Source organism: Pleurodeles waltl, chromosome 1_1 (genome assembly GCF_031143425.1).
Source record: "Pleurodeles waltl isolate 20211129_DDA chromosome 1_1, aPleWal1.hap1.20221129, whole genome shotgun sequence".
Lineage (NCBI taxonomy): Eukaryota > Metazoa > Chordata > Amphibia > Caudata > Salamandridae > Pleurodeles > Pleurodeles waltl.
Genome location: NC_090436.1, coordinates 535,722,670 through 535,743,491, shown reverse-complemented (window position 1 = coordinate 535,743,491; position 20,822 = coordinate 535,722,670).

Below are 20,822 nucleotides of genomic sequence, written 5' to 3'. Positions count from 1 at the left end.
CAATGTGTTGAGCCGCCACATAAGAAGCAGCGTGTCTGTCGCCGATCCAAGCCACAGAAGAAGAGGAGCATGATCTGAGATCTTCCAGGGGAGGATCACGATGCGGGACACTTGAAGACGCTTCGTGACTGGCATGAGAATAAGATCCATGCGTGAGTAAGTATGGTGTGCCACTGACATATGGGTAAGCTTTTGCTGCCTGGTAAGCCATATCCTCCAGACCTTGCAGAGGCCTATAGTGGAGGTTCATTGTGTGAGGCACTTAGCACCAGTGCAGCAAGACAATGAAGGGGAACTGGCGAAATCCAAGGCAGGGGTGGGGATCAAAGTGAAGTCACTTCCCACTACTGTGAAGCCCCCAGCAAGCATTAGCAGCACCATCAAGAGCTCAGCGAGGAATAAGTCAAGGGCTACAGGAGTGGCATAGGAGCATACAAGATTAAATGCAGTTCCCTCAACAATACGTTCAAGCACCAGGTACCAGTATTGAGGGTCTAGCACTGTCTGGGTGACGACCATAGGAAAAGAACTGTGAAACAGAGTTGTGACCCATAGAACTCCCTTGTGTATACAGAGTGATGCACCTAATCATAGCCCTGACAGAGTAGAAAGGGGCATCTACTCCCCATGAGATGTGTCTCCGGTAACATTAGGACAGCAGGCAGGAAGTGATGGGCATACCTTATTACCACAGAGCATTTCACACAATCTAGTAGCCCAATAACATTTCAGGACATTGGGCCTCATTATGACCCTGGCGGGCGGCGGAGGCCGCCCGCCAGGATCCCGCCCTCCAAATTACCGCGCCGCGGTCAAAAGAACGCGGCGGGTATTACGAGTTTTCCCCTGGGCTGGCGGGCGGTTCCAGTTAAACCGCCCGCCAGCCCAGGGGAAAACGACCTTCCCACGAGGATGCCGGCTCGTAATCGAGCCGGCGGAGTGGGAAGGTGCGACGGGTGCTACTGCACCCGTCGCGTATTTCACTGTCTGCAATGCAGACAGTGAAATACATTTTGGGGCCCTCTTACGGGGGCCCCTGCCGTGCCCATGCCATTGCCATTGGCATGGGCATGGCAGGGGCCCCCAGGGGCCCCGCGACCCCCCCTACCGCCATCCTGTTCATGGCGGCTTTCCCGCCATGAACTGGATGGCGGTAGGGGGGGTCAGAATCCTCATGGCTGCGGAGCGCGCTCCGCAGCCATGGAGGATTCCAATGAGCAGCGGAAAGTCAGCGGGAGACCGCTGACTTTCCGCTTCTGACCGCGGCTGAACCGCCGCGGTCAGAATGCTCATTGGAGCACCGCCAGCCTGTCGGCGGTGCTCCCGTGGTCGGTGGCCCTGGCGGCCACCGGCCGCCAGGGTCAGAATGACCCTCATTATGTTTAAGGCTTCCATGCCCACATGAGAGGATAATGTGAGTGTAGCATGTTGGGGATAACCCCCGATGACAGGGGGCCCTTCATAGGAAGGTGTTTGGTGCATGTGTTGAGAAGTATGACATCTGGTACCATGGCAGGAGTGATGTGAGCCTGAAGGGTGCTTGAGGGTGGTAGTAATTAGAAAACAAAACAAGTTAAATCTGAAACAAAACCCTTGCCCCCCAACAACCCTCCTTCCCCATATTTCACCCTGGAAGCATCTGTCTCCCCCACATTTCTAACAAAGGGAAAAAACAACTTGTAGACAGGCGTAGAGAGGTGAACCCCTCCCCTGTGCAGGATCGGCATTGACCAGCACAAATAAAGCAGATAAAGAACACTAATAATTTGTGATCCAACAAAAAAATCTTCCCACTCCCCTGTAGCCCCTCACACCCAGCACCTGGGGTGCATCAGCTGTTCAGACCACAGGGCTCTGGGACAAATTGTTGAGTCTCAGTCTCCTATGGGGCTGGAGGATCCAAGGTGGTCTTCTGAGCTTGGCCTGGCTGGATGCCGGGAGCATCATCAGATGGCGTCAGGCCCATAGTGGGCAGTGGGTTCTCTTCCACATGCTGATGAGGTGCAGATGGTTGGGAACGTCCTATGCAGGCACTGTCAATGGGGTCATCTATCGTGAAGGGGGGATCATCCCTGTCAGTGAAGCCACCTCTCCTCTGTAATCCTGGTATCGCAGAATCCCAGATCAGGGTGAGACGTGGCCTCTCTCAGGATGGAGCCAAGTTCTGGTCCATAAGGGTCACATCTATGTGGATTTAACCAATTGTGGTCTCAACAGATTCTTGCAAAGTGTGAATGGCCTGCAAGATCGCTGCTGGTCTCCCTCTTTAGGCGTTGTCTTGCCCGCCACAGCCCTTCCCAAGGTGCTGGACCCGTAGTGTATTGATCTATGTGGGCATGTGAGGAGGCTGGGCAATTGGGTGTATTCTTTCCCATTGCAATCCCAGCAAGTGAAGATGGATGTGGGAGAGGGCCCGGCCCATTTGTCACACCCTTGTGACAGCAGGAGCAGCCAGGCCCAGGTGAATGAAGTCACTCCCGCACTGTAAGCCCAGGTCATGTCATTAAGTTTTTGGGACCCCTGATTAGAATTGATTTGGGCCCCAAGGGCAGACCCGGGGTGGTGGAAGGGTAGCAGGTGGTATTGGGGCCATCAGGGAGCATGTGACACTGGAAACAATGGACGGTGACTCCAGGGTTTGAGAACAGTATGAGGGCCCCCATCCCAGAAGGCGGGAATAGACAAGCAGTATCCCTGCTGCCGCATATTCAAGGAAGTATTGATTGGTGGAGGGGATACCCATCTGGGGGTCTCCCTGTTGGTGTCAGGCTCCAGGCTGCACTCCAAGACCCCTTAGCTAGGGTGGCCTGGTCCAGCAAGGGGAAGTTGCACACCTCTAAGTCCGTTACCTGGTAATCCCGTGGGTATCCACTGTGGCCCTTAATGACCAGCACCCAGTAGAGGTTTACTCCAGGTCGGTCTGGCAGTTCCCACCACTGGGCAGTCACATGGAGGGTGCAGCATTCTGGTGGGACCAGGGCCTTTCACCAATTACCAGCCACAGGACCACAGCCCCTCACATTTGATTCTCTGCCAATGAGGAACAACACAGATGGCTCGTTGGGGCAAAGTTCATGGAAGCACACTGATTTCAAACACCGGGCCAAGGGGTGTTCAGGTTGTCCGGAGGATCCGCTCACCCTAGATTCCAGCATCAAACCATTCAGCTGCACTAGCACTTCTTCCCTTGCCTTCATGCCATCTACCCAGTTCACCCTTGATGTGCTCATCAGAGACAAGCCCAGGGGCACATTGAGCGTCTGTGTCACCAGTAGGGGAGCATTCATGTTGTATTGGGGCCACCCCAGAGGCCGATGCACTGCCTGATTTTTCCCGCTGGAGCCCCGGGCAAGTTCACCCGATCATAGGACCAGGTCCCAGGGCCGCCCTCGCGTGATGGCACTGCAGAGGGGGGTGGTGTGGCGTGGTCCCACGCGTCGTTAGGCAGTGCAGGTCATGGTCGGTAGTGGGGCATCCCACCTGTCCCGCTGGCCCAGGAGGGGGTGATTAGTCGCCTGTTGGGCTGGTGTTCTTTCTGCGGGCTGCCTCAAGGCTGTCCGTCAAGAGGGAACTCAGCTGCCCCACCACCTCAGTTTTAGGATGAGGGCACAGAAAGCTCCCCTGCAATGCAGTGTGGCCGCCAGCAGCAGAGACTTCCTGGGACTTTCAATGCTCTCTGGTCACAAGGCACTAAAGCAAACAGGTTAGCAGGCAAAACAACTCTGCCAGTCAGCTGATCGTTTGTGTTCTGTTATGACAGCACCAATCAAGCCGGAGCCACCATTTAAGCCAGGGGTCAGAGCAGTAGGCATTTGCACAGTTGAAGTGGGGTAGTGGCAATCACCCATGTCTCAGCACTGGTGTAGCCTGGATCAGGAGCTCTTCGGTAGCAGTTGGGGAGGGCAATCAGTGTCCTGCTGGGCAATGGATGGTGGCAGATGACGGTGGGGTCCAGAGCACTCATAGCGAATGACCACTATCTTGATGCCCCAATCCATGCCTCTTGTTGTAAATTTTTGAAAAATAAACTGTAAGGTAGCATCTAAAAGAATAAAGCACCAACCTTGGCTAACTGATCACGCTGTACTACACCAAAGTCAAAAGTTCAAGCAGACCGCGATGGAGCGCAGGTCAGATACAGTCTCAGATTAGTCCTGCTGAAGTGTTACCTCTCAGGAATTGTGCCAAGATTTCTGTTCGATGTGAAGAAATTTGCTGGGAACAAAGAGAGCTTAGTTGGCAATGGCTGGTGGGACGTGAGGAGGAGGCTGGGCATTGTGGAAGTACGGGCTGGAGCCTCATGGGGTGATCCACATGGGTGGATGATGCTTGCTGTGTGAAGAGATAAACTTGTGGCTGCTCGCCCTGGATTTCCGGGCAAGCAGTGAAGTTCCTGAAAGAACGGGCCCATTTGCGTTTGTGGAGACTCCATAAGTTTGGCTTTAGAAGTTTAAACACCACTTTCAAGGGCCCAATACTTGAGAGGTGCATCTTAGGGGTCAAGAGCTCATAGAAGACAGATCCAAGAGCTGTGGGGAATGAGTTATGTCCATCAGGCTCAGATCAGGAGGCCTGCAGAGTAGCCCTTTGAGTCACTCTGGGGTTTGGTTTCAAAAGGGGTTCTGGGTCCAGTTCTTCTTTTCCAGGAAAGAAGGCAGAAGGTCAGCACAGCAAGATAGTAGCTCCTTCAGAGTGGCAGTCCAGCAGAGCAGAGTGGCAGTCTGTTTAGTAGCACAGCAGTCCTTCTTCCTGGCACAGTATCCACAAGTCCAGGTGTGTACTGAAGTGGTGATGTCTGAGGTCCGGTTCTGATAATCAGTGGTGCCTTTGAAGTGGGGGACATTTCAAAGATAGGCCATTGAAGTGCACAGAGGCCCTATCCTTCCTGCCCTGGCTCCAAAGTCAGTACGGTGGCGGTATGCTGCTCTTTGTGTGGGGTCAGGATGCAACCTATTCAGATGTAAGTGAGGCTGGGTTCAGCTGCTCCCTCCCATCCTTCCAGGATTGCCCCTTAATCCACACCTAAGCCCCCAAAGTGTTTGGCTGTCTAGGGTTAATACATAAATCTCAGCTGTCACCCACCCCAGACATGAACAGAGACAGGCGGCAGGCATCAAATGGCTAAAGTAAGAAAAATCCAACCTTCTAAAGGTGCCATTTTCAGAATTGCAATTTAAAATCCGACTTCACAATCAATTTCGATTTTAAATTGTGATTCTAGAGACACCAAATCCGAAAAATCTATCTTTTCACAATTGGGAATCACACTTATAAAATGTAATAAGATAATCACAATGTTATCCTATGGGAGAGATAGGCCTTGTAGTAGTGAAAAACAAATTTAAGAGTTTTTCACTACCAGGACATGAAAAACTTAAAAGTACATTACCTGCTTTTTAAATATATTGCATCATTTCCTCTCCGACTGTCCAAGGCCTACCCTAGGGGTGACATCTGTTTTAAAAAGTAAGGTTTGGGCCTTGCAAAAAGAGTCATTTTGCCAGGTCAAAATGTCAGTTCAAAACTTCTCACACAGACTCTGCAGTGGCAGGCTTGAGACATCAACTAAGAGATGAGGTCGGTCCAGGAAAAAAAGTTGCTCCAGACCTGAAACTGAATATTATCCAGAAAAGCCTAGGCTGGACACACCTCTCCAATACGTCCAATTGACTCTCTCTTGGTGTAGCAGGCTTCCATCAGAATTCAACATATAGGCACAAAAAATACCTGTCTGATGCCAACCAAACTCCAAAGAGAAGCTCAATAGATGAACTTGTAGTCTCTCTCTGAGGTCCCTTGGTCCAATTACTTGTGGGAATAAGGTTTATTAATCCTACACAACAGGATGTCTGAAGCTGTTTTCCTTAAATTGGTATAAGTGTTCTACAGCTGTCTAAGTGCTCTATTTTAACACAATGATATGAACCTGTTATGGAATCAGTGTATTTGCAGACCAAAGTGGATTCATGTTAGGAATATGTACCCGTGATAAAATTACACACCAATCAAAGTAACTGCCCTTTCCTATGTCTTGATTGCCGACCAACTCACCTATTGATCAACTTTGTAAAGGTCTTTTATTTGGCGATGTGGGATTATCTCCTTGCAACTCTGAATGGCACAGGCTTTAGGCAACAGTTTCTATTTTGTATTTGCTTATTAAATATATAACCTATTGCCAAGGTACACATTAACAGCATCCTCTCTACTCCTTTTTCAGTGAAAGGGGATCTTGACAGGGATTCCTTTCCTATCCCTTGGTATTTAATTTAGCCATTGATCCCCTAGCTGGATGGCTGAAGATGTCCAGTGTTTCCTCCTGTTGTAGTAAATGGAGGACCCAGTGTCCTTAAATGCTGTTTACTCTAACTATCCTCTCACCTCTGTCCTGAAAATGATGCAACTCATTAATTGCTTCAGCCAGATTTGGGACCTAAATATAAAATGACCCAAATCAGTCTTATCTCCAGAGAAAACACATTGCAACATAAAACTCTGAAGAGAACAAAGCAGCTTAAAATAGTTGGGCATGTGTATTACAATGAGCTGCTCAGTGGTAACATCACCTTCTTCCCAATTCCTCCTGCTTCCTTTATCCCTCATGCAATAACTGACATTTTCTACAAGTTTTCTACAATGACATCCCTTCTGAGGTTAGGACCGGTTTCAGGACTTTGACAGTGGAATTCACATTCACTGTCTGCAACATGACTATAAAAGTGGGACTGAAACGTCTCCACATGGTTTCAGATTTCTTTCTTATCAAAGAGGCAGTAATCCATAGAGTACCAGAGGAATTCCCTGAGATCCAGGGCTGGTGTCACTGACAGTCCAAGTTACAGATTTGTAGAGACATCACCTGAAAAATATGGAAGGAGCTGCAGGAGAAGATTTGAACTGTATTACTATCAAAGCCTGCATTGCCTGCTGAGGAAGGCGATCTAGAGATATTCCTGCCGCAGGAGACTGCCCAGAGGAGACCAGCCACGGTACATGTTTGTAAGGGGCAGCTTAGAAGTGCCATGTAGGAGCCTATCCAAGTACTAGCATTGGTGCATCAGTCTCTCCAATCACTTTTAACTTACAATCAGCATGATGTACCCAAGAAGAAGTAGAGAAAGTGATACAGCAGTTGGCACACACTACTTAGGTGGAACAGGCCTATGATTCTATGGACATAAGAGGTTACAGGGCCGGCTTTACCTCTGGTGGCCCTCAGTGCAACAGTCTTTTCTGGTGCACCCCCATGAGCTCCTCCTCCATTAATTCCCTCACTACCATCCTTCAGCAGTACCCCACATCTCTACATAGCCCCTCTCTGACATATATTTCATTTTTTATAGTACTACTCATAGTTCACTCATGCTACGTTCTGTGATCTGCATGGTACATTCTCTGCATCTGGCACATTAACCCTTTGTGCTACTATGATGAGTCAAAACTGCCACTAGACAATGTGATCTCTCACTAGTAAGAACATTAATCACCAGAGTTATCTTGACATTTTTAATGTAGCCTGAACTTGCTGGCAGCACAAGGTTGTCCACTTGCTTTTAAACCCATAAGTTATTTTTAAACACAGCACCCCACCACCAAATTCAGCGCCGGATGCAGCTGTACCGGTCGCACTGCTCTAAAACAGGGCTTGAGCAGTACAGGAGGTATGAGAGGAAAAGCAGGGGCTAAGTGAAAGCAGAGAGGCAGGGGAAGAGCAATGTAAGGGCAGATCAGCGATGTGATGTAAACTGATGGACCTCCTTGTAGAATGTGATGAGGAACAATGAGTCTCCATATCTCTCACATATTCATTCACCTTGGGCTCAATGGGGACTGAAGCAAGGAATACTTACTAGGAGGAAACCTCGTGCAACTTGCGGGCCCCAAGGATGATCTTGTGAGGGACTTAAAAAGGAAGAAAGGACAGCAGAGTGAACATACTATACATACAGAACAAAGACAACCAGACAAAAGAAAATATGGAGGACGAGGTCAAATAAAGGAGATGACCAACTAAAGGAGGGGACACTTTCTGGGAGTATGCCGAACACAGAACGGACGTGACAACCGGAAAAATGATGCTAGGTGGAAAACACATTTGGCCGCCAACCTGGAGCAGGTGGGAAACCAGGTGTAGAGAGACAGAGGAGCCACAGGACAAGGAGGAAACAGTGTAGGATTTTGACGCATAGACTGAGGAGTGGCTGGTGCCTTGCAGAGATGACTGAGTCTACAAGTCTACCGCAATCTAGGAGGGTTGCGGCCAAGCCAAGTTGGTAATGGAAGGAGGCAGAGGACCCCAAGTTTTTCAAGCAAACCTAAATAATGATTATTTTATGGATAATATATACTGTGCAATTTAGGAGGTAAAGGAAAAAGATTAAGGGGATGAGAACAAGTTAATACTGTGATGTTAAGAAGAGTGAGCTCAGTAAGACAGTAAAGTCTGGAACGCTCAAACACTGGAGTAACTAAATTTAAGGATTCTGTCTAACATATATATGGTGTCCTGTGGAGGTAAACAGTGCTTGCCTAACAGGACATATAATAAGGGGAAACAATTACTGAGGTAACAGCTAGCATACCCCAAACAATTCTCTCTTCACCAAAAACAGTACTTTTCTTCTTTGTATTTTTACCTTTTGGATCTTCACAAGGGGCCCCTTCACTGGCTGTAGAAGCTTGTATGACAGAACAATGTATGCCTTTACCATGCATGCCTTTACCACGCAGTCTTATCTGCATGTGCATAAGTACATTACCATGCATACCTCTACCATGCAACCCATTATCACACATTTATTTCTCCTGAAAATGTATATTTACTATACAAAAAGGTTTAAAAAATAATGTTTAATATATATAGTAAAATACTACACATATAAATGTTTAAATGACTTAGGTATGACATTATACTGCATAATAGCAAAAAATATATATGTTATTAAAAATGATATAGCATAATGCCACAACAACGCAAACAATGGCAATAGTATATAAATTAGTTCCAAAGTACACAAAAAGAAACAGAAACTCAAAAACACAACTCAACATTAAGAAACATTTAACATTTTATAAAACAGCTTCACAAGATAAACATACATACATTAGCCTTTCTTTCATTTTAAGATAGGCATGTTCTCCTGTCCCCAACCAAAATAGCTCTTGCATAATGTGAAGAAGATCAAAAATGTGTTATTTTTCACAAAGAAAAGAATGTATATTAAGAGGCCAGAGGAACGACCATTTCAATTTGCTAGTCTCTAATTGCGATTGATTGCAAATTGCAATTAGAGACTCGCAAAATAAAATGTACAAATGTACAAGTGATTCCCAATGGGGTCGCAGATGACCTAACTCATTGAGATTGATGAGGTAGGTCACAATTTGCCACCCCTTTGGGAATGGCTGCACTCACCGGGATAGTGGCCTCCTAGGGACAGCAGACCACCATGTTTGTGACTGCTTTTTTAAATAAAGCATTTTTTTGTTTGAAATGCAGCTCGTTTTCTTCAAAGGAAAACAGGATACATTTCAAACAAAAAAATGAAAAATTTCTGAAAAAATATTTTTGCTTCCACTCACAAAGGGGGAGGGGTCCTGTGGGGAACCATTGCCATTTGTGAATGGGTTACCACCAACTTGAAGTTGGTGGTAAGTGTGATTGTTTTGCAACCACATTCACGGTCACAAAACAATCTTACATAGCACAGTGACCCGTTATTTGCAAGGGACACCCTCAGCATGCCCTATCCAAATAGTGGCTTGCAAACCTATTTTGTGATTCGGTAAATAGATTACTGAATCGCAAAATAACACTGGTACATACCAAAATACTATTTTCTGTTTGCAAACAGCCCAGTTCTGGGAATCAGGCCATTTGAAGGGGAAAAAAGCTACAAACATCTGGCCCTTAGTCATGGTTTATATCAGGAAAACACTTTTCAATGTCTATTTCATTGTATATTATCAAATACCTCATAAAAACAAATAAACAGAGACATCCACCATTTTGTGATTAGTGGTAAACTGTCTTATGATGTGAGCAACCGCACCACTGAATCCAGAGAAGAACAACACACCCATTTGCAAACAGTGCCATCTAGTTACACAAGCAAGCATGATCTTACTTTAAATCAGTCACAGCTGATGACTGGGAAAAGTGGCGGGGGGGGGAATAAAACAAAAATATATTTTTTTTAAAACTTACCTAAACCACATCACCACACTGCTGCTCTCCGCTGCACTCCAGACACAGGCTCCCAGCCTGCCCTGCGGCCAATCATGACGCTGCTCAGAGCAACGTTATGTTTGGCTCGAGCACCCTGGGTGGACGCTCCAAGGCAGACTGGGAGCTTGGCCCTGCTGCCCCCGACCTGGCAACACAGTGCCGGGTTGGAGAGAGCACTCTGCTCATGAGTGTTTGGCCAGCCCGAGATGGCCAGCCAAACATACATGCACACTGAGGAGAGTGTTACCTGCGCTCCCCTCAGTGCTAGTCACCCCCATGCCTCTGACCCTTTAAAAATAAAACAATAATAAACATTGTTTACTATTGTTTTATTAAGGTTTGCAGCTGCTGATGCTGCTGTAGGGGTGGGGGCATGCTCCTCGGCCATAGCGGAGAAGCCGCCCCTGCTTTAAATCATCCTAATAAAATACTAACATAAACACAGGACAATTGTTTATTTTTTTTTTTTTATTTCTTTCACGGATGATCTGAAAGTTATTTTCAACCACCATCTTCGAATCATACTTTACTGTTGGAACACTGTAAGTTACCATCCACCCTTTATTATATAACAATTATCAGTATAATTATAATTGCCTATGACTTATAATCTACTTAGGGAAAGGGCTAGACAGAGACTGTGATGCTAAAACTTTCTAAATTACCTCAAAGAAAGCTTACTTTAGGGCAGATTCTGGACAGTTTTGGGGGGGCCAGATTTACTATTCTAACTCCGCCAAGTGCCTATTTCAGGGCAGGTGATCGACAATGGATCAGGGAGGTTCAAAGTTACTATTCTAACATTGCTGAGTACTTACCTCAGGGCAGGTGCTGGACAGTGCCTGGGGAGCAAAATTACTATTCGAACTCTGCTGACTACTTACCTCATGGAAGGTGCTGTCTAGTGACTGGGGAGCACAATTAGTATTCTAACTCCTCTGAGTACTTAACTCAGGGCAAGTGCTGGACAGTGACCTGTGGGAGACAAAATTAGTATTATAACTCCACTGAGTGCTTACCTCAGCGCAATTGCTGGACAAAATTACTATTCTAACTCCATCAAGTACTGACTTTATGGCAGGTACTGCACAGTAACTTGGGGGCAAAATTACTATTCTAGCTCCACTGAGTACTTACCTCAGGGCAGGTGCTGGACAGTGACTGGGGGGGACAGAATTACTATTCTAATTCCACCCAGTACTTACCTCCGTGCAGGTGCTGGACATTGCCTTTTTGGGGCAAAATTACTATTCTAACTCTGCAGAGTACTTACCTCGGGCAGGTGCTGGACCATTTCTGGGAGGCAAAATTACTATTCTAACTCTACTGAGTACTTACCTCTTTTTCTTAGTGTTTCAAAAAGTGAAGTATAACACATTCCAGAAAGTAGAGAGCAAAATCGGTAAAACAAAGTCACACATCCAGTATATAGGTAATTTATTTTGAAATAAAAACAAGATAAATGGAAACAAAACCAAAACTCAAGACTTTCAGCAAATATTCTCCCTTCTCTTTCTATTCAGAAATAGCTTAACAACAAGCAAACAACTCGGGCACAACTCCAAACCAGTAGACTTCACCTCTGAATATTTGAAAACACAAAGTAAAACAAAAGAAATACTAACTTCCAAAAGTAAATTTTTTCTCTACACAGACAATCTCCCTAACAAAAAATAAATGTTCTCTCGAGATTTACTAATTGTTTTTCACCCTAAACAGACTGCATCACATAGCAACATATTTGTTTCTTAGCAGGCTGGATTCCATCCACAAAAAATAAAGCACATTTTACTCATCATTATTTATCTTTCAAACCAACAGGTCATTATAAAATGGAAAACAGAAATCAAGCAAACTACATCCAATCTAGGAGTGGAAACAGGTTGCTTAAGTATGGTGGCTACATTCATTGTAAAGAAAGATTAACTCAGCCCAGGAGTCATTGGAGATGTGTTGAGTATTTTTCATCCCATTGCAAAGGCGGAGAGGTTACTCTGGGTGACACTGGAAATGACCACGGAGCATAACTACTCTCCCTCTTGCAAAGGGTAATGAATTGAGAGAAGACATACAACAATTGAAAATGCTAGCATCCAACTCAAATGAACTCTGTGGCTCAGTTTTGAGGCAGGTAGCCCAAAGCATCCCCATGGATGCTGCTAGTAGTATGCCCACAATACCCAATTTAAGGTGAATGGTTCAGAGACAAAAACAGCAAGTAATCCCCAAAGAATAACACCACAATCCTGGTCTGATATTAATGTCTCCACTGAACTTACAGTTACTTTTACAAATACCTTTCCTACTGCATGACAGTGAAAACTACCTCAAATGCATACTAATCATCAGTACAATACATAACTTAGTAACCCTAGAGAATACTGAAATTTGGATGAAAGATTGGACTTCTTTTATATCTAGACCCCATCCATTTACCCAAATCTACACTATTCATGGCAAAAATAACAATACCACTGCCCAATCAGTATACAGCTTACTCAGTGACAAACAATCCTCAACTTACAGAGAATTGTTGTAAGTAATGCAATCTAAAACTGTGAATAAAAGTCAAGATTAAAATTGATTTTGAACTACAGATGATTAATAATACTGCTGAAATTTACCTTGACACACAATTTCAAGAATGTTTTTTCACTTTTCCCAGGCACATTGGTGAAACATTAAAAAAACATCCTTAGCTAAGGACTATGGCGGTCATTCCAACCCTGGCGGTCATGGACCGCCAGGGCCGGGGACCGCGGGAGCACCGCCAACAGGCTGGCGGTGCTCCCAAGGGTATTCTGACCGCGGCGGTACAGCCGCGGTCAGAAACGGAAAACCAGCGGTGTACCGCCGGTTTTCCGCTGCCCTGGGGAATCCTCCATGGCGGCGCAGCTTGCTGCGCCGCCATGGGGATTCCGACCCCCATACCGCCATCCTGTTCCTGCCGGCTTTGGCCGCCAGGAACAGGATGGCGGTATGGGGTGTCGTGGGGCCCCTGGGGGCCCCTGCAGTGCCCATGCCAATGGCATGGGCACTGCAGGGGCCCCCGTAACAGGGCCCCACTGAGAATTTCAGTGTCTGCATAGCAGACACTGAAATTCGCGACGGGTGCAACTGCACCCGTTGCACCCTTTCCACTCCGCCGGCTCCATTCAGAGCCGGCATCATCGTGGAAAGGGGTTTCCCGCTGGGCGGGCGGGCGGCCTTCTGGCGGTCGCCCGCCCGCCCAGCGGGAAACACAGAATAACCGCGGCGGTCTTCTGACCGCGCAGCGGTATTCTGGCGGCTCCCGCCGGCACCGCGGTTACCGCGGCCGGCGGGAGTCAGAATGACCCCCTATGTGTCAAACAGCAAACTGCAGTATGAGCTAAAAAGCTCCAAGCTCCAAGCTTTGTGTTTTGTACCTCCTGAGTGTGTGGGTGACTTCTACACATCAATCATACAATCAGAATACTTTTCACAAAATGAGGAAACATTGGCTCCACTCCTAAATTATTCCAAGATCACTGGGATTGGCCGTCTAAGCTGGTCAGGTTAAAGGAGGAAGCCAAGGTTCCCAATTGAATGGTGAAACTGTTAGTCGACCTGCTTAGAGGGAGGTGCAAAAGCAAACAATGCCATAGAGGAGTGGAATAATTCCTTCAACAGTTCTATAGGTACATCTCACCTTAATGCTGTGAATTGTGAAGAAAGAACAAAGTTTCCAGGAAATGAGAATGGCACAATCGTTGTCAAGTAGTCTGAATCCTCATATGTCCCAAAAAAAGCAAAGCAATATCTGGGAGATTACTGGAAAAAAATCAATCACTTCCCCTTGATGAGAGCTTCAGAGTACCTAGACAATATTGCCTACATTTTACACCACTAACATTTACTAACACCCTCTAAAATTACTTGTCTGTTGTAACAACAATATCAAATTCATTTGGCATTTTTGCAATAATAGTTATGACATTTTAACAATAATATTTTATCCCACTAGCAGTTGTCTTCTTTCTTCGACTCTTAGTGCTATTTCATAAAAGCTGTCAGCAAGACCCATGAGCAATCCAATAATCCAAAGGGTTAAATCCAAATCCACAAACAACAATACACTTGCTACAGATCATCTATCTACCTCCCCCATCTCTCCTACCAATAAACTTAGCCACCAATATGTGTAAAAAAGTAAAGTATATTTTTCTTACCTGACCGCAGCTATTTCTTGCATAAAATCTTGATGGCAACACTGCACCAACTGTAAAAACCGATCCAAAACTGTGCATGTCAAGCCAGACAGTGAATGTAAATGAGCTTTTACAATGCAATGGGTCTCACATGTGCTCAAGTTAGAGCTATGAGTGTGGGTAAATTCCTAAGTGGACTTTTCTTTCCACATAAATTGAAAACAAAAAGTAAAACAGTTGGTATAAGCGAGCTGATTCAAAGCACCATGGTCTCCATGAGAATGAGCACAAACGTATTGGCAGTCGTGCAATTATCCGTGTAACAGGGGCAGTCTGCAAGACGGTAACAAAACCGCTCCAAGGAGGGACAAATGTAAAGCATTTACCAATGATGATAAAGGATTTTTGAAAGGCAAGTCCACGAACAGGTGAAAGTGATGGGCGTGCAGTAGGCATTGTTAAAAGCCCACAATACTGACAACAGGTCAAAGCGCTTGCGCGCTCGAACTAAAAAGGAAAGAAACATGACAGATGCATTCCAGGAACATTTACAGCCATAGTAATGTATTAAGCAATCAGAGAGATTGCATCAGTGTTCAGGGAGACCTGAGTTACTTGAATCTGCTAAGAGAGACTCACATTGCTGGCGTCCTTCAGAACGGTCTGAGTACAGCTGGTGGAAGCAGGTTGTCAAGAGGGAAAATAGGGGATTGCTGGGTCTTAATTCCTTGAGCAAAGGGTCTAGTGCGCCAACAGCTAAACAGAAGCTCAAACACTCCAAATATGCAAAAAGATTCTTACTAAGCCTTACTGACCACAACAAAGGTCTGACTGGTCAAAGTTCCCAAAAACAAACAGCAAGTGCAGGGAAGGTGGATGCAGCAGCAGTAGTGCAAGACACAAATGACACACTCGCTCTCAGACAACACACCCATCTTAGGTACAGCATATGCAGGAGCAGTGCAAGCTTCCTTCACATACGAAAACAGTAATAGCACAGGTAGCGGCAGTTTGTGCATTCTCAACACACAGAGCATGTACTGTCTCTGGAAGAGTGCAAGCTTCCCTCACATACAAAGATCAGTACTTACACAGATAGCAACAGTTCATGCGTTCTTAAACACACAGAGCAGATGTTGTTTCTGACGCTGTGCAAGCTTCCTTCACCTGCAAAGAAGAGTACTTGTGCTGATAGCTATAATTTGTGCATTCCCAAACACACAGAGCAGGTATTGTCTCTAAATAAGTGCAAGCTTCCCTAACCTGCAAAAAACAGTTCTTTCACAGATAGCAGTAGTATTAACACACAAACTAGCTATTATCTCTGGCCTAGTGCAGGCTTCTCTCACATACAGGGCTTTAACTGGGCCGGGCCCTGCTGGTGCTCAGCACCGCCAGTTCTAAAAAGTAGGGGATGAGACGGCTCCCTATCGGGGTCTCCTTTTTTGCCCTCACCCTCAGGGTGAAAGAAAAATCTTAACTCTGCAGCAGTACCACCCTTAACTACTTTTGATGTAACCGCAAAGAGACTTGTTACAGTTCTTTCACAGTCTCATCGTTTCATAACTGAAGCATTTTACATTTTTAAATAAAGAAGCTGTTTCTTATTTACATTATGCAACTAGCAACCATTGACAAACTCAATTTTCCTGGCTTGTTTTAGATGTAATGTTACTTGTTGCATTATATATCTGTGTACAACAACAGAACTAAGCAGCAAAATACCAGTTGGGCAGCACACTATGCTAAGCATAGATTCTTAACTTATGTGTTTTTAAGCTACTCCCTTAATTACATCAGCCGTGCCCCTTTGAGAGACCCTCTAGCTTTTTCATCCCACTTAAAACCCTGCTCACACACAAAGAACAATACTTGGACAGGTAGCAGCAGTTTATGCATTTTCAAACACACAGGGCAGGTATTGTCTCTAGAGACATGCAAGCTTCTATAACCTGCAAAGAACAGTATTTGCGTAGGTAGGAGCAGTTAATGTTTTCTCAAACACAGAGGGCCGGTATTGTCTCCGGCGCAGTGCAAGCTTCTCTCACATACAAAGAACAGTACTTGTGCCGATAGCAGCAGTTCAAACCTTCTCAAACACACAGAGAAGGTATTGTCTCCGGAGCAGTGCAAGTTTCTCTCACATACAAAGGACAGTACTTTCACAGATAGCAACAGTTCATGTGTTCTCAAACACACACAGCAGCTTCCCTAATCTTCAAATAATGCCACTTGCACAGATAGCAGCAGTCTGTTCTTTCTCAAGCACACAGAGCTGGTATTGTCTCTTGAACAGTGCAAACTTCCATCACATACAAAGAACAGATCTTGCACAAGTTGCAGCAGTTTGTGCATTCTCAAACACACTGAGCAGGTATTCTCTCCTGCACAGTCCAAGCTTCTCTCACATACAAAGAACAGTACTTGCACAAATAGCAGCAGTTCACCTGTTCTCAAACACACAGAGGAAGTATTGTCTCTGAAGCAGTGCAAGTTTCTCTCACATAAACAGAACATTACTTGCACAGACAGCAACAGTTCATGTGTTCTCAAACACACAGAGCATGTATTGTCTCTGGTGCAGTGTAAACTTCTTTCACATACAAAGAACAGTACTTGCACAGATAGCAATAGTTCATGCGCTCTCAAAAACACAGAGCGGGTATTGTTGCTGGTGCAGTGCACCCTTCCCTCACATACAAAGAGCAGGTTGCAGCAGTTCATGCTTTCTCAATGCACAGAGCAGGTATTATCTCCAGTGCAGTGCAAGCTTCCCTAACCTGTAAAGAACAGTACTCGTGCAGGTAGCAGAAGTTCATGGGTTCTCAAACACAGAGCGACGGTATTGTTTCTAGAACAGTGCAAGCTCCCTTCACTTATTTAAACAAATATTACCCAGACATCAGTAATGCACTCATTTTTACATCCAATCAGGTCATTACGTGCAGCAGCATTGGACACCGCGATATGAGTGTGTTTGTGATCATGCATGGGGATGTAGAGTGTTATGTGATATAACAATTATACAAAAAGACATCACAGCATGTTTCCCTAAAAAGACTCCTTCATCTGGGCCTAGCAGAAGCTGGAAACAGTGGATAGAGTGAATGGGGAGGGGGATAGCCATTTAGTATGATGCAAAGCTTCTTTCACCTCTATATCTGGCTGGAAGGAAGCTGTGGAAATGGGAAAACTCATACAGGGCATCCTATTCCCTTCTCTCCTTCACTGCACGAAACCGGGACCTCCACACAGGCCAGATATAGAGCTCCTTTCTCCTAGAACTGGCCAATAGAGTATGAAAAGAAAGTCACAGAAGTCAAGAGCAGTGGGACGAAGGACCAGAAGATGGTATAGGACAAAAGGCTCCCGGGCGACAGAACATATTCCAGTTAGACAAAAATCTTCCTTGGTGACCAGTGTACTTTATAACAGTAATGCTGCACCCAGAGGTCAATGATTTCTGAGGCTGGTCTGTCACCTAATTTATAGCTGGTATTTTAAACGATGACTCATGCACCATCACTGCAGCAAGTGGACATTTCAGCATCCATTCAGAACAACTGACATGCTCCTTTAATAAAGCAAATCTACCTAGTTCTTTTCAGGGATTATACTACCACTCCTATGAATTTCACCTGGTCATTCAGAAGCTCTGACATGACTAATTGTTAGCAAAGTTATTAGGTGCGAAGAGAATTTTGATTTCTTACTAAAACTTGTCAAGGACAGCTGCACAGAAGAAACAGAACACAAGCATTTGTAATACAATGGGTCCCGTATTTGCTCGAGTTAGAGCTCTTAGCGTTGTAAATTCCTAACTGGACTTTTCTTGCCACACAAATTGAAAATGTAAAGTAAAACAGTTGACATAAGCAAGTCAATTTAAAGCGTCAAGACTGCCATGAGCGTGAGCGCAAAGGAAAGACACAAAAGGAAAAATAATTTTGCTCACAGTCAAACATATCGGCAAACATGCCATTATATGTGTAACAGGGTCAGCCTCCAAGGCGGTAACAAAACTGCCCCAAGGCGGGACAAACGTAGAGCATTTACCAATGTCATCAAATAATTTTTGAAAGGCAAGCCCAGAAATGAGTGAAAGTGATGTGCGTGAGGTGGGCATGGTTAAAAGCCCACTTAGATACCAACACATCAGAAAAGCAGCACTTGCGCGTTGCTATGTTCAAACTTAAAATGTACAATTTCTCCAATTGAAGTCTATAGGAAACTGTTGACAAATGTTTAGAAAATTCTAAATAAATATGTTAAAGACTATATAAACTACATGTTATATTTTTAGTAAATGATAAATGTTTGTTACTATTTTATGAGAATTTCATCAGATTTTTTTAAAATGTTTTAATATTTTTTCTATTTAAGGTAAACTGTATTTTTAATCTTTTAACAATAAAGTTATTAAACATGTCTTTATAATTAAAAAAAAAAGTTTTTTTATCGATGGTAAATTTAAAAAAATGTTTAATATATTGTATATCTTCTTCCAACTTTTTTTTAGATATTGCAAATTACTAAATGTTCAATATCTTTAAAATTAAGTATTAAAATTAGTACCATAAAATGAATACTCTTCCCCACCCAATACCCCTATATCCCTTACATCAAGTTCCTCAATGTAAGTTTTGCAGATTTTCAAAATGTTTTTAAAAATAAGATTAATATTAAAAACCCAATATGTATTTATTTGAACAATTAATACTCAGGCAATAATTTAAATACCTGAGTATTCATACACTCTCCTGGTATTAAATACCTTATAAATACTTATTTACAAAAAATACTTATACCATGCCATACTTACATATACATACCCAAAAATGCATTGTTATGGTATGCGTGGTAAAGGCATGTGTGGTAAAGGCAATCGTAGTAAAGGTGTATACACGGTACTGGTATGCATGATGAAGGCACATGCATTGTAATGACTGTGTGGTAAGTGTAATGCTTGGTATGGACTGTGGTCTAAACGTTGTTTCTTGGTTTACAAATCCTAGGATTATAAGCAAAAAAGGAATAAACAACACCAGACTTACAGAAAGAAAGACTGCTTATTATTTTTTAATACTTGTTTCTTTATCACTCATCTGCTGTTATGTCTTTTCTTTGAAAGCTATCCCTTCCGAGAGGAGTTTGTCGGTTTACTCCCTGGAGACATTAGAAATGAAATAGTAAGCATAGGACTGTGGACAGACCTATCTTTTTATGTGTGGAGTTTTCTGCTCCAGCTGAATGAACTCAAGAAAGAAGTACTTTGTCTTATGAGTGAAAATCTACAAAAACTATAAGAGTCTGGTAAATAAAACCAGAATTAGTCTGCCTTAAAAACACTGTACTCAGTATTTAATTACCCATCTCTACAGGGGGCACCAAAGGATTGGGATCCCTCCTGCAGCAGTTGCAGGGCCCTATCTTAAGCCCAAGGGGCACTGCAGCATGCCCAATGGGAGTATCACTTTGTGATAGCAGACACTGGAGGTTAAACAAGAAAAACAGACAAAGGGCCTGGTTACGAGTTTGGCGGTTGGACCGCCAGACCGTCAATTTCGTAGTCTCAAAAATCTTCCAGACCGTCCTATTATGAGTCATACAGACAGGGCCGCCGACTACCAACCAAAAAAGGGTGACTGGCAGCAGTGCAGAGGCCTGGAAATAGACAGTCCGCAACCACCCACTGACTGCATTACAAGCACACAGTCTCCATGGCAGAACCCCACGGCGGTCAGCCAATGGCGATCTGAAGCTTACTGGCCCTCGGTCATCAAAGTAATACATAACTGCACATTTGATTAATTTGAAAACAACACAGCTGACAAACATTGCCACACTGGACAAACCTACAAAGGACACTATAAAACACACCCCTTCACACACCACAATCCTTTGCGTTTTCATTGCAACACATAGAAGTACATATACTAGGACCACTTTTTTTTGCCATCCCTTCCAACACCCTGCACACACTTTTGTTCAGTCATACCCTTTTGCACTTCCCCTCTTTAGTAAATCACGGTCACCCGTTTTGTTTTGTTCCACCATTGCACATTAAAAAAATCCCAATTTCTCAGAAGATGAGTTAAGAGTCATGGTGGATGAAATTATAAAAGTAGAACCACAATTGTTTGGAGCACACGTTTAAAATACTCCTCTCAGTAGGAAAATGGAAATATGGGATATGATCTTCAACAGAGTGACTGCTGTAGTCACCACCCTGTGCACAAGGGAGGGCATTAAGAAGAGGTGGAATGTCCTCAGGAGCAAGGTACATTCCCTGGTCTCCAGGCACCAGCTGCAGGCCAATAAGACTGGTGTTGGCATTCCCAGTGCCCCATTACATCTCTGTTCCTGGGAGAAGAAGGTCTTGGCCATCCTGCATCCTGTGGGCTTGACAGGAATACCTGGGCGAG